This window comes from Sus scrofa, chromosome 14 (genome assembly GCF_054392235.1).
Source record: "Sus scrofa isolate SSC_HxYL_T2T_F1_AM1 chromosome 14, Sscrofa_HxYL_maternal_Yorkshire_Landrace_v2.0, whole genome shotgun sequence".
In the NCBI taxonomy this organism is placed as follows: domain Eukaryota; kingdom Metazoa; phylum Chordata; class Mammalia; order Artiodactyla; family Suidae; genus Sus; species Sus scrofa.
Genome location: NC_139396.1, coordinates 101,083,225 through 101,097,483, shown reverse-complemented (window position 1 = coordinate 101,097,483; position 14,259 = coordinate 101,083,225). Strand labels below are relative to the sequence as shown.

Here is a 14,259-nt window from a genome sequence, read left to right as displayed (position 1 = left end):
AAGGCAGATCCCCCCAGAGGCCCCCACCAGACTCACTCCACAAAAATGTTTGATGAATGACCATGGCAGGCATCAGCTTTGCAGATTAATGACCAAAAGAGTTTAGTTTATGTCTCAGTGGAAGAGGATAAATTTTCTCTTGGCTTTGGGACCCTGAGGGATTGAGAAGCCCAGCTAACCACAGCACCTCTCCCTTCATTCACGAGGCTTTACCTTGGATCGTTTACTTTCTACATTCCCTTTTCCGTGGCTTTTCAAAAATGTAAGCGAAACAGGCAGCATGCCTGTGTTCCACTTCTTTTGCAATCTGATGGCCAGCAACTGATTAGAATTTGTCTTTGGGTTGGTATAGTTGGTGGAAAAATCATTTGGGTCTGTTGTGAAATTCATTCTCAACTCATAACTCAACTAGACCCTGAGTGGCTGCTTCTCCAGCTTTAGACCAGGCTGATAAAAAGTACTGGCATCAAACTAAAAATGTATGTTATTGCCAAACTCCATCTGTGTGTGTGTATGTGTGTGTGAGTGTGTGTGTATACATGCACGCTTGTGCATGCTTGCACATGAATATGCATGTATTTTATAACTTTATATAGTTTAAACTCCTTACCCAGAAGCAAGGCACAAACTAAAACCTGAGCAGGAGTCAAGGTTGTGATGATTTTTCCTGCCTTCTCCCATTTCTCCATCTTAACAATGCCTCGTGCATTCACATGGCTTTAAACATTATGAACAATGTTTCTGTGAGAAGAGGTGATTACTTGCCTACTCCTACATCATATGGTGCACGAACCATCCCATTTGCGAACCAACTGACCATCTTTCTTGAACAATTCCAGTTGTTCAAGTATTTCTTGGGGATTCAAGGGGAGAACAAGGCATTGTTCACAATCCACCTGAGAAAGTACATGGAACTTCAGAGAGCACTATAAGATGGTAGGTGGTAGGAAGACAAGTGAGACTTCAAAGTACCCAGGGAGAAAATGGAAAGGGTTGTATGAAGGATAGGGCATTTTCATGGGGCCTTGAAGTATAGGTAGGAGTAAGCTAGGATCAGAAGAGCTAAAGGAAGGAGATGTTCTGTCCTAAGCACCATACAGAGGATGTGAGGGTGGGGAAGCAGAGCATGGGTTTCCCTGTGAGAAAATTTAGGTAATAAGGAAGAGACACATCACCACGACTTGGAACACCAGGAAGAAGAGTTGAACAGAGAATCTTTACAGGTTCTTGAGAGAAGGTGGGTGAGGGCCACAACAAAGAAAATAAAAGTTTAGTCTCCCAACCACTTGGAATATTTTTTAAAAGAAACTGCGGGGAGGTGATGTGTGTTACATTAGTGATATAAAGGGATAATCATCCATTCCACTTTGGATTCTCATTAGAAATTAAAAATGGTATTTTTCCCTTTTCACAATTAGCATAAACCAAAAAAAAAAAAAAGAATACAACCAGGATCAAGGACATGACATTTTAAAATGACATAAAAAGATTCCGAAATGACATACAAATGGTTTTAGAAGCACTGCCTCCACTCTTCGTGTAATCTATAAGAACACCACAAAGGTCATCTATTTTATAGTCAATGGCCAGTGTGAAGGATTATTTGTAACAGGCAAAAGGCAATTAGTAAGAATTAGATTTGCTTTCCTGCTTTAAAACAAGACAGGCTCATGAAAACCACACATGTTCAGTGACAACTATGATGACTAACTTCTCAGAGCCAACCCAGGGTGTATTCCTACTCCCCAAACAAATACATAACAGGTCACTATACATATCATTAACATACAAAATAGGAAAATTCAGTTTTTATTTGAAATCATATGTTCTATATTATTTACCCTTCATTTACATAAATCCTATTACTTAAACCAAAAGGAGGAGTAGTTAACAGTAGCAGTTAATAGTAACTAATAGTAGCACAAACTAAGCAGGTAATATATGTGAGAAAAATTTAACAATATTTTTACGATGTTTCTTGTCCTCTGATAAAGCAATTTAACTTTTTTAACTCTTGATTGAATACTTAAATTTTACTATATTTTCATATGATTCTATAGTCTTAAATGCATAAATATATGACTTTTTAAAGGGAGAGTGAAAAAACAATAGAAAGAGATATTATCTATGTTTAATAAAACATAACAATGATCTATTTCTTCTTGTCTTATGATATAATAGGATATTTTTACTCTTGCTGTTCCCTTGTCCAGTAATACTTCTGTGAAATGCCTGTATGGAGTTTCCTTTATGAAGTGGTAACTGAATTTGGTCAAACACGAAATTGTGCTTGACTTGTGGCTATGCTCTTATCAAGCCCACATTACACAGTTCTGGTGTCAGCCCAATGTGGAGACATCAAGCTAAACAGTGTGTCAGTGAAAGCATTTCAGCGTGGAATACTTTTGAGTTTACTCACTAGCGAGGACAGGATTGTGGACTTACAGGAATTTGTTTTCAGCTCTCCTAAAATGTTCCTCCACTTTACATCACTTGTTTTGATGGATACATTGCATCTATAAATTCATCTTAGAGAAGGTCCATGTCCAGTAGCTCCATTGTTTTTCAACCATAGGGAAGCACATTTGATGTGACCATAAGTTAAACTTATTTTTCTCAGGAAAAATAGTTATAAGGCACAGAGGTAATTCAAACTTGTGAAATTGAAGTTGGATTCCGAGTAAGTTATAGTTTTAGTAAAGAAATTGAGAAGACCTATATACTTGGCTGTCCTCTGTGACTTTTTTTTTTCCTTCAGAAGCAGCTTTATTTCCAAAAACTGAGTTTTTTTTTTTTTCTTTGTGTGATCTTTTGTCGTTTCCTTCACATAACATCAAAAAACTCAGGGAATTCTTTTCTAGGTTCCTTGTGACCTCTTCGTAGACTATCAAAGAGCTATGAAGAGGCAGTATATAAATTTCTCTTTTATTTACTGTAATCCTTTTCTCCATTCTCATCCTTGAAGGATTCCAAATTAAAGAAGGACATTCTTCTTGCCCCATATTTTGTAGGATTTAGAGCAGGCTCACATTTTCCCCTCTTTTCTATGGCTGGCAATAATGATAGTCATTTTGCAGAGGAACATGTCCGAAAAAAATTGTCTCCTTCCATTTCTACCAAGTCAAAAATTTCAAGTGCTTCCACTTGTTTTCAAGAAGTTACAAGTGACCCCAAACTTTCATTATGAAAGCTTCAAAATCACAAGGAAGCCAATCACACCCCTTTTTGAGGCTCTTATACATAGGATGCACAAAATATTTGGCTGGTGAGATCATTTCATTTTCTTTGGTTAAAAACTTTAAACACTGAATGAAGTCTGCCAGTATTTACATTTGTACTGTCTGCCAGGGTGCAGATAGATGAGTGAAGTATTGCTTGTATTTAGACAAGATATCAACAATCTTGTGTTTTGTTTTTCTGCAGTGTCATTAAAATCTTTGTCAAAATCAAGATTATTTGAGGAATTCCCATTTTGGCTCGGCGGGTAAGAACCCCACACAGCATCCATGAGGATGTAAGTTCAATCCCTGGCCTCACTCAGTGGGTTAAAGATCTGATGTTGCCACAAGCTGTGGCATAGGTCACAGATACAGCTTGGTTCCTGTGTTGCTGTTGCTGTGGTGTAGGCCGCAGCTGTAGCTCCGATTCGACCCCTGGTCCAGGAATATCCATATGCCACAAGTACGGCCATAAAAAGAAAAAAAAAAATTAAATCAAGATTATTTGAAACTCTATTTTTCAAGTCCAAATACTGAAGAGCCAGAGGGAAGATTTTCTTGTTGCTGTAATTTGTGGGATCACTTGATACACTATGGAAAGCATGGTTGTTGGTCAGATCTGACAAAATTAGCTCTACTCTGTAGGGGGCCAATATGTTTGTTCCCCCAAATTTCCCCTTTGGTTCACCCATAAGACATTTTAACAGCAACCTATGAATCAAAAAGTACAATTTTAATCAGTTTTATGGAGCAATCCCGAGAACAATATGATAATGCAGTTTGTTTCTATGACACACCCGGGATATCTCAGCAGGAACTATTTTCTGCTAAGCGTTGGTGTCTTCTTGGAAGAGGGAAAACGCTTTTGACTGATTTAGAAGTACTTGTATGTCTCATCCCAGGACTGTGAGATTCAGTCTTTGTATATGCCTTCACATTTTCTTTTTCACCATGTCCAATTCCAAATTCTTTTTCTTTAATTTTTAAAAATTCTTTTCTATACATTGTGCAAAATGCTGTATGATGATTAATCAGCTCAATTCAGTTGTGTGAGTCCTTCCAACTTTCCTTAAATACCAGTCATTTAACCTTTTTTTTTTTCCCTCCTGGCATGTCTAGGTCATGCTGGCATTGGTTTTATAATATCCTCATCTTCCTTACCTGAACTCTTATACAATGTGTTCACAACATTCAAAATATAAACCTTAAACCACCACTATCTTGATATAGACAGATACACTCCATATCATAGTGTACTGTGCACACAGGTGTACATTTAAGTTGCATCAATTGGAATGAAACAATAAGGGATAATTCATTACTGTGAACTTCAAATCATGGTTACTAACATGAGGGAGGAAAAACAGCAACTACGGAAGGTGGATAATATATTCTCCATCTATTTGACAATTAAACAGCATTGCTTTCCATGCCTACACTTTTGGACTGCCATATGGGCTTCATACTTTTGTGCCACACTTTGGCATCCATTGTCAAAACCTAAGATTTTTTTGTATGCCAAAAATGGGATTCCCAGGATTTAAGACTTTCAGTGCTAAAAAACCAGATGGCAATCCAGGACAGTTTAAGATAGTAGGACTCTAATGTTATTCAGCATAAATAATTGGAATGTTTGAAACAAAAAGAACTATAAAGCCAATCATCTTAGCAAGATACAATGAAATATTGGGTAGAATAGGCTATTTATTCAGAAATGTATCTGGGAAGTTATGATCCACATTTGAAAATGAGCTGAATGCAGAGAAATATGTCTATTTGAAAACTGACAAATTGGGTCAATCTAAAGTTAGAGACATTTAAGATAATTTTCCAAATCTAGAAAATTGATGGCTATGACTTTTTAAAATGCAGGAGGAACAAAAATCTGGTCCAGGTGAGAATAAGTCACTATGTCTTTGCCTTTATAATTCATCAAAGTTAAACCCTCAAAGGTCTAAACCAAATACTGGAATACACCAAACTCCCATTCTAATGGGCTGTACGATCTAATTTTTAATTTTTTTTTGCTGTTTATCATAAATAAAGCAACAAGTCTATTAGTGCCTCTTTTCCATACATGGCCAATGTTGTTTGGGTATTTTCAAAATTTATATTCACATGAACATGAGTCCATTTCTACTAGTAGGAAACCTTAGAGGAAGGTATGAATATAATTAGCTATGCCCAGTGGAAGCCTTACAAGGGACTATCCTTGCTTATTCATCAAAAAAGTCTCTAAGTTTTATCTGGAGAAGCATTTCCCAAAATGTAAACAGAGACACTATGTTAATAAATTGTAAAAGTAAATATATTTGAAGAACACTGGAACTAAAACATGTCAGAGAGGGTTCCAAATTACAGATTCTACATATTATCTAATAGGCTTATATGCAATGAGTACCTTTAGCTGGAAATCTTTTATTTTCCTAGTTTATTTGATCAAGAACATAATCTTGGAACACTTCTCTGAAGCAGTGTTCTACAAACTACACTTTGGGATACACTGATATAAATGTTAAAATGGGATTCTTTTTCAAGTTCAGCTAAAGTCTCAAGACAATAGAAACCAATTGGACCCACATTCCAAGATGAGGTGCTAGATCAGCCAGGCAGGACCTGCAATGGAGGGCTTCATACTTTTATATTCATACTTCATACTTTTATATTATCCACCTTCCGTAGTTGCTGTTTGCAACCCTTAGCGAAGCCCATCTCGCTATGTTACAAAAAAAAGATGGTGGATGGGGTAGGAGAGGAGCTTAAGATTGGGATTTTTTAACAGAGAATTTTTAGGTTTTCCAGCAATGCTTTACCTCCATGGAAAAGGGCTAGGGGTACTTCCCTCACCTCAGACAAATGAGAGGGAGTTCAGTGGACCACTTGGACAGCTTGGACTGTGTCCCCTGCATTTTCAGGGTCAGAGAGAACAGATATCTGACTTATGCCTAAAAAAAATTTTATAAATGAAAAAAAGGCTGTGGCTGAGGCATCTCACTGGGTGGCTCAGTAAAAGAGGCCTGTTTTAAAGATGTAGCCATGCCCACCACTCAGTAAATCAACTATATTTTCATGGAGGAGATCTGGGCCAAGTGCAAGACAGAGTCTTCTGGGTTAATCTGGAATCCAGCCCTGTTGGAGGTACAGAGATATGTTGGAAGTTCTCTTTGTGGCTCAGTGGTAATGAACCTGACTACTATCCATGAGGATATGGGTTCGATCCCTGGCCTCACTCAATTGGTTAAGGACCCGGTGTGGCCATGAGCTGTGGTGTAAGTCACAGATGCAGCTCGGATCCCAAGTTTCTGTGGCTGTGGTGTAGGCAAGAAGCTGCAGCTCCAATTCAACCCTTAACCTGGGAACTTCCATATGTCGCAAATGCGGCCCTAAAAACAAACAAACAAAAGAGAGAGAGAGAGAGACGTCCTTAGATGTCCAAGCTTTGAAAGAGGAAGAACAAGTGAACAGCCTCAGAAGATGGATTTATTGTCATCAAGAGAATAGCACATGAGAGAACCCCAGGTGTTCATAAAATAGCTTGAGAAGGGCCAGAATAAACATCTGCCACTGGAGAGCAAACCAGGGCCAGATTGGCAGCAGCCTGGCCAAGTGCGATGTTGCCTTCTACTTCCTTTGCCTCTCCCCACACAGCTTACCTGGACAGTGGGAACATGGGGAAGATGAAAGAATAAAGGAAGAAGATTCTACTTGGCCCATAGAAGATGCATTACCTGTTGATGAATTTCAGTCTTCAGCCTTACCCTAGACTTTTTTTTCTCTTATTATAGTTCTGTTTTTATTTCTTTGGATCATTATTCTCTCTCTCTCTCTCTCTCTCTCTCTGTGTGTGTGTGTGTGTGTGTTTGTTCCTTTTCATGGCTACACCTCTGGCATATGGAAGTTCACAGGCTAGGGGCTGAAAATGAGCTGTAGCTGTGGGCCTACACCATAGCCACAACAACATCGGATCCAAGCCACATCTTCCACCTATGCCGCAGCTTGCAGTAATGCTGGATCCTTAACCCACTGAGTGAGGCTAGGGATAGCACTCGTATCCTCCCAGACACTATGTTGGGATCTTAACCCACTGAGCCACTATGTAAACTCCCCATTCTCTCTCTTTTTTTTAGAGGCTTTTTCATCTACATATTTTTATATTTATTTGTTAATCCTTTAATATTTTTATTTTATTTTACTTTTTGAAGTGTAGTTGATTTACAATGTCATGTTAGTTTCAGGTGTACACCACAGTGATTTAGAACATGTGTGTGTATATATTTTTTTTCAGATTCTTTTTTTTTTTCTCTTATAGGCTATTACAAAATATTAAGAAGAGTTCCCTGTGCTATGGAGTAGGTTGTTCTTGGTTATCTATTTTATATATAGACTTTTATATTTATAATTGAACCAAGAATATTTCAGTAAACAGAAAATATATTATAAAAGAGGGAGCAGCAAGCTCTGGGCACCAACTGAGAGTTTATTCAGAGGAAGAGGAAGATCAGCCCTACAGAGTGTATACACAGGGACAGGTGTGAGAAAAATAATAAAGGTGTGTTGCACCCTAGCATGCACCACTAAACTAACATTTTGTCAAAAGCACCAGCTTCATACAATGTACCTGAAGACTATCTTGTCACTCTGATTCGGAGGCCCCTGCAAGGAAGAGGAAGCTACCACCACCTGGCATTTGCATGGTATTCCAGCTTCTCAAATGACACTCACAACTGTCCAAGGTATCTGGGTAAGTATGACTGTTTGCATTTTACAGAGGAGAAAACTGAGCATCATATCTGTGATTTGATTTACCTAAACTTTAAAACCTCAGATACTAGCAGGTGCAGATTTTAGAACTCTTGTCATTCAAAATTCCTGTTCAGTGCTTTTTCCAACACAAATACTATTTTCTTTAAGGGACAAGATGAGAGGCTACTTGCAAACACTAGAATCCATTTCTCCAATGTGATTCAAAATGACTTTTCAGTGAATAAAACTGAAATAATTACAGCTGTTAGGTTTTCTAGAAAGCAACATCAGCTTTGAAATAAAGAGCAGCATAAAACAGTATGATGCCAGGCAGAGTAGCTGAGAGTCTTTTTCCAAACCTGAACTGGTTGCTCTGTATGGCTGGATGGATTTTGTTTTTCTCCCCTTAAATGATTGGGGGGGGGGATCTCTTTGATTATATTAAAACAAAATATTATGTACCAATATTATTCTGACACAAAGCACAAGGCCTAGTATCATTTTTTTTAAACTGGCATAAAATCTAAGAAAAGCCTCAAGGTGCAAATGATCTGCAGTCTATTTAACATCATGGTTATTTATTTTTATGAGCCCTCATTATTGCTCTTTACCCTAAATTATAGGTACATTCTTGTCTCCATTTTCCACTCTTCTGCAAGCCTCCAATACTGTTCTTATCTATATTTCCAAATAATCTTCAATACTTCATCAATTGAACATTCAACATCCCATATATGATGTGTTAGACCAAGGCAAAGATCTGTGGAACCAAGTGATTTAACCCAAACTGTGAACCCAGTTCTCTCCTGGAAGAAGTACCGCATATCTTACCAGAATTATGAGGGAAAATTCCCAGGTTGGAACATTTCACAAAGATTGAATGCTTTGGGTTCATGTTAGACTAGTATTTAAATGGCCAGGTTTCCACTATTTTATATTTTTCTTAGCTAGATATGTTACAAAGATAAAATGGGCCATCTTTTTGCCCAGACTTAATTAACATCCCTTTTGTCTTCTTCCCTGTGCTCCTCTTCTAATCTTTGTAACCCTACTTTTGTCTTTGCTCCAGTAGAAGCTAAGCTTTTAAGGCTCCTGGTTCCAACATGGGAAAATGCCCTAGGAATTTCTGTGTAAACAAACTTGCTAAAGTGCTGCAATTTGGGGTCAAAATTTCCCAAACTTTATCATAAGAGTAACTTAAAGGAATAAGAACTGTCCCTGGAAAAGCAATGATAATCCCTTATAGCTATAAATTATAGTCCTTATGCCACTCTAATTTATGTCAAACAAAATGGTAAAGTGCTAAACAAGTGTAAGATTGTATTAGTATTAAAGTTGCCCCTTTATCTGTCAAAACCCCCCCTTAAACATGGAAGTTGGGCTAAGAGATCAATACAGTGAAATTTTACCCCATCCTTCAAGCACAACATTTAACCCTTTCTCTGTAGCTCCCAGGTTTGTTTATACAACTGCAATAGCCTATTTCATGCCATTGAAGTCATTTCTACACATATCTTTACTAAATATTCCTTGAAGGGAAAAACGTCATCTTCACGTCCTGGTCTAATTCTTAGGAACTCAAAAAGTGTTGAAGTGAACTATCCACAGCCCTATAAAGAAGGAAATCATAGTACCATGACCCCCTGTTTAAGACAAGCAAGTTCATCCAAAAAGTAAAAAATATTAAGTGATCTTCCCCAAGTCATGAATCTTATTAAGAGAAAAACAGAACTTGAATCTTGTTAAGAGAAAAACAAAACTTGAACCAAATACCTGCAGTCCCAGTGTTCATGTACTAATATTAGACCCCTGTCTTTGGGAACTCCTTTCACAGAATGGTCTCTGGAAGCTCAAAGCAACATAGCTAGGGTCATTTTGTTTATTTTACCTAATTAATAATTACCTTTGTTTCTAAAAAACAAAACGATACCTTTTTTCATTGAGAAAAGTTATTATGCCAACAAACTATTAAGAAAGAGAGAAAGGGAAAGGAAAATAATGATAAAAGGAAAAAGGGAAGAAAGAAAAGAAAGGGAAGGAGGGAGGGAGGGGACAGATGGACAGAAAGAGTGAGCAAAACTATTTCATATTAACTTATATCATCGAACTGAGAGTTACAACCTGCCTTTCCAATTTTATTCACCACTGTGGCCCCCCACTCATCTTATACTCCAGTTAAGATGGTCTAGCTATGACTATGTTGAGAATAAGAAACTAAAAATAAATTGATTTTTTTTAATAATCTGCAACCTTGCTATTACTCATTACTTCTAGTAGCTTTCTGTAGATTCCAATGCATTTTCTGCACAGATGATTATTCCATCTGTGAATAAAGAGAGCTTTTCTTCTTCCTTTCCAATCAGGATGCTTTTTCTTTCTCATTATCTTGCCTTACTGCTTTGGCTAAAACCTGTAATACAATGTGAGTATAAGTAGCAAACACGCATTTGTAAAATTTTTTAACAAAAAAGAAAATGACCCAGACACCTATGGTGAATTAATCTTCGACAAAGGAGGCAAGGATATAAAATGGAAAAAAGAGAGTCTTCAGTAAGTGGTGCTGGGAAAACTGGACAGTTGCATGTAAATCAATTAAACTAGAAACACACCCTCATATCATGCACAAAAAATAAACTCAAAATAGCTTAAAGACTTAAATGTAAGACAAGATACCACCAAATGCCTAGAAGAGAACATAGGCAAAACATTCTCTGACATCAATTTTACGAATGCTTTCTCAGGCCAGTGTCCCAAGGCAACAGAAATAAAGACAAAAATAAACCAAATGGGACCTAATAAAACTGACAAGGTTTTGCACAGCAAAGGAAACCATTAAAAAAAAAAAAGAGAGAGACAGCCTACAGAACGGGAGAAAATAGTTTCAAACAATGCAACTGACAAGGGCTTAATCGTTAAAATATACAAACAACATATATAACTCAACAGCAAAAAAATCAACAACCCAATTGAAAAATGGGCAAAAGATCTGAATACACATTTCTCCAAAGAAATATACAGATGGCCAACAAGCACATGAAAAAATGCTTGACATCACTGATTATTAGAGAAATGCAAATCAAAACTACTATGAGGTACCACTTCACACCAGTCAGAATGGCCATCATTAATAGTTCCACAAATAACAAATACTGGAGAGGGTTGAAGGAAAGGGAACCCTCCTACAGTGTTGGTGGCAATGTAAATTGGTACAACCACTATGGAAAATAGTATGAAGGTATACCAGAAAACTAAATATATATCTATCATATAAGCCAGCAATTCCACTCTTGGGCATACATCCAGATAAAACTTTCCTTGAAAAAGACATATGCAATCATATGTTCACTGCAGCACTATTCACAATATCCAAGACATGGAAATAACCTAAATGTCCATCAACAGATGAACGGATTAAGAAGATGTGGTATATATACAAAATGGAATACTACTCAGCCACAAAAAAGAACAACATAATGCCATTTGCAGCAACCTGCATGGACTCTCATACTAATTGAAGTAAGTAATAAAGAGAAATACAAATACCATATGATATCACTTATATCTGGAATCTAATATACAGCACAAATGAATCCTTCCACAGAAAGGAAAATCATAGACATGGAGAACAGACTTGTGGTTGCCAAGGGGGAGGGGGAGTTGAGATTGGTGGACTTGTAATTTGGGATTAATAGATGCAAACTATTGCCTTGGAATGGATAAGCAATGAGATCCTGCTGCATAGCACTGGGAACTATACCTATTCACTTATGATGAAGCATAATAATGTGAGAAAATAGAATGTATGTATTATGTGTGATTGGATCACCTTGCTGTACAGCAGAAAACTGACAGAACACTGTAAACCAGCTATAATGCAAAAAAATAAAAATCTTTAAAAAAATATACAATTCAAAAAAAATCAGAAAAAAAATAAAAATAATTGCACATTTTTTCAAGCATTAAGTACAGCCCATAGAAGTTAAAGCTCAGAATCAGTCCCCACCCTAGGGATGTCATGACCTAGTGAAGGAGCTCTCTCTACAGATAAGACAGCAAACCAGATAAGGCTGGAAAGATAAGGCCAGAACTGGTCCTTGAATAATAAAAGTAACAACAGCAGTAGTAGCAGGAGCCTCAATACTTACAGAAGGTCAAATATGGGCCAGGCAGTGTTGAAAGATCCTGATATGGATTAACTCCTTTGACTCTTGCATCTTATCCTCACTGCATAGTAGGGAATAAGAGACCCAGGAAGATAAGTAGCTTGTGCCTCCACAGCCAGGGTTCTCAAGTGCTAGACAGCATTGCCTTCAGTTACCATGTCTTCATTAAAAGGTATTGAGTGTCCACTCTTCTCTAATTACTATGTCACTTTCAATTAATTTAACTATCACAATAATCATGCCTTATAAATGAAGGAACTGAGCTTCAGGGACTTTACATGACCTGTCCAAGGTCACCCAACTAGCACAAGACTCAACCAAAGTATTCTGACTCCAAATTCAATACCTTTCCCACCACCCCCTGATTCCTCTTCGAGTAGGAATAATGATATAGCATTTTGCAGTTTATAAAATTGTGATCACATTTATGCCTTAACTGCTGCTTAAAGGAATTGAGATTTTTGTACACTAGGCAAAGGAGAACTTTTATCAGTGTTTGAGAGGAGGGAGAATGTGAAAGGGAAGAGAGGTATTTAGGGGAGACAACATTAGCATCCTGCCAGATGGATGTCCTGGGGCACCTCTGCAAGCACAGGGGTTAGGGGGCTCTACAGTTACCTTCAAACCTGGGAGTCCTTCCTGCCAAACTCATTTGCCAATTGGGAGAAGTCCTGCTTTAAATAATATTCCTGGAAAGAATTCCCACAAGAGTAGAGATAATAAAAGTATTTCTTATGTCACTTCTCCCTGCACTGAACTTTCGGGAATATTTTGGTTAACTGAGAAGAGCACACCAAGGAACCATTATCACTGATACAAGGAGAAAACGGACGGTGGATTTCCTCAGCCATGTCCTGTCAGTGTCAACAATTTAACTAAACATATAATAATCATCACCTCATCAGTGTTAAATTTTCTAGGTTTCTGGCACATATCTCTTCATCTCCCTCATTAAGTTTATAGAGTTCTCTGGTACATTTGCTCAGTAGGAGGATTTCAGTTTCAACTGGCACATATTGCAGTCAACTAGGGGAATGATTTTCCTGCCTTAAGTAGTTAGCAGGATAAGAAAGCATATGAAATGGACCAATGCCCAAAGCCAGGTATCTGGCCAGTGACAGCAAATGGGTTGGACTCCATATATTAAAATCCCACCCTGCTCATCAGTGTTGGGTCCAACACAGAGAGATCAACCAAGCTCAAATTTGAATAGTTACTCTGCTTTCATAATTTTCATTGTTCCATGCCCTATATCACTTTTCCCTGCTCAAGGACTCCCCTCATTCAGAATTGGAATCCTGAGATTCTTATTATCACACCTCTTGCTGGATAGCTATCCAAACAAACTGCCTCAACTCAAATTTATCCTGGTCCCCTTTCATTTTATCCTAATTTTGTTAAGTCAGTATTCCATGCTTGACTATATCAGATGAAAATGAAAATTAAAAAAACCCAATTCAGGCAGAGTTCTCTTGTGGCACAGTGGGATAAGGATCCAGCATTGTCACTGCAGCAGCCTGGGATGCTGCTGTGGTGCAGGTTTCATCCCTGGCCCAGGAACTTCCACAAACAAAAAAAATAAAAAATAATCCGACAATTATGTGAGTGATAGTAAGCTTGATATGACTTCTTTCCCAGGAGTACCTAAATTTTAAAAAGGAGTACCCAGGGTCCGGAATGCTTTAATCTATAGAATAAGTTCAGCTGTAGAAAGAGGATGCTGTGTAACTTCAGGACAGAAGCTTTTCCTGCATCCATCAAAACTGTCCTGTGAGAAGCAGCTATCCTTATCAACACACTTAGACTTCGGTTTCCTCTTGTCATTTAGGAACAGGATACTGATCTCATTGGGTTATGATGGGGATTAATAAAGTTGGTTACTAATTGTTATAAACCTCTCAGAATGCTATAAAGTACACGTAAGAGAGAGGTTTCTGATGACTTCTGCGCTTTACCTCATATATGGGTAATATACTTGATCTTGCTCCACAGAGACAGAAGACATGGGAAACAACCTGGGAAGTGAATCTATCTTTCAAGTAGATAGGAATATAACTTGTACTTATACTACTTGCTGGATTCAACTCCAGATTAATTATCCAATCTCTAGTTTCTCAACTATCCACAAAAATATA

General features: G+C 37.6%; 1 long non-coding RNA gene across 1 annotated transcript in view; it reads right to left on the bottom strand.

The window, feature by feature from the left end:
• The window catches only part of LRMDA (leucine rich melanocyte differentiation associated), a 1,116,486-nt gene that overhangs the window by 182,601 nt on the left and 919,626 nt on the right, over window positions 1-14,259 (bottom strand). The window lies entirely within an intron of this gene.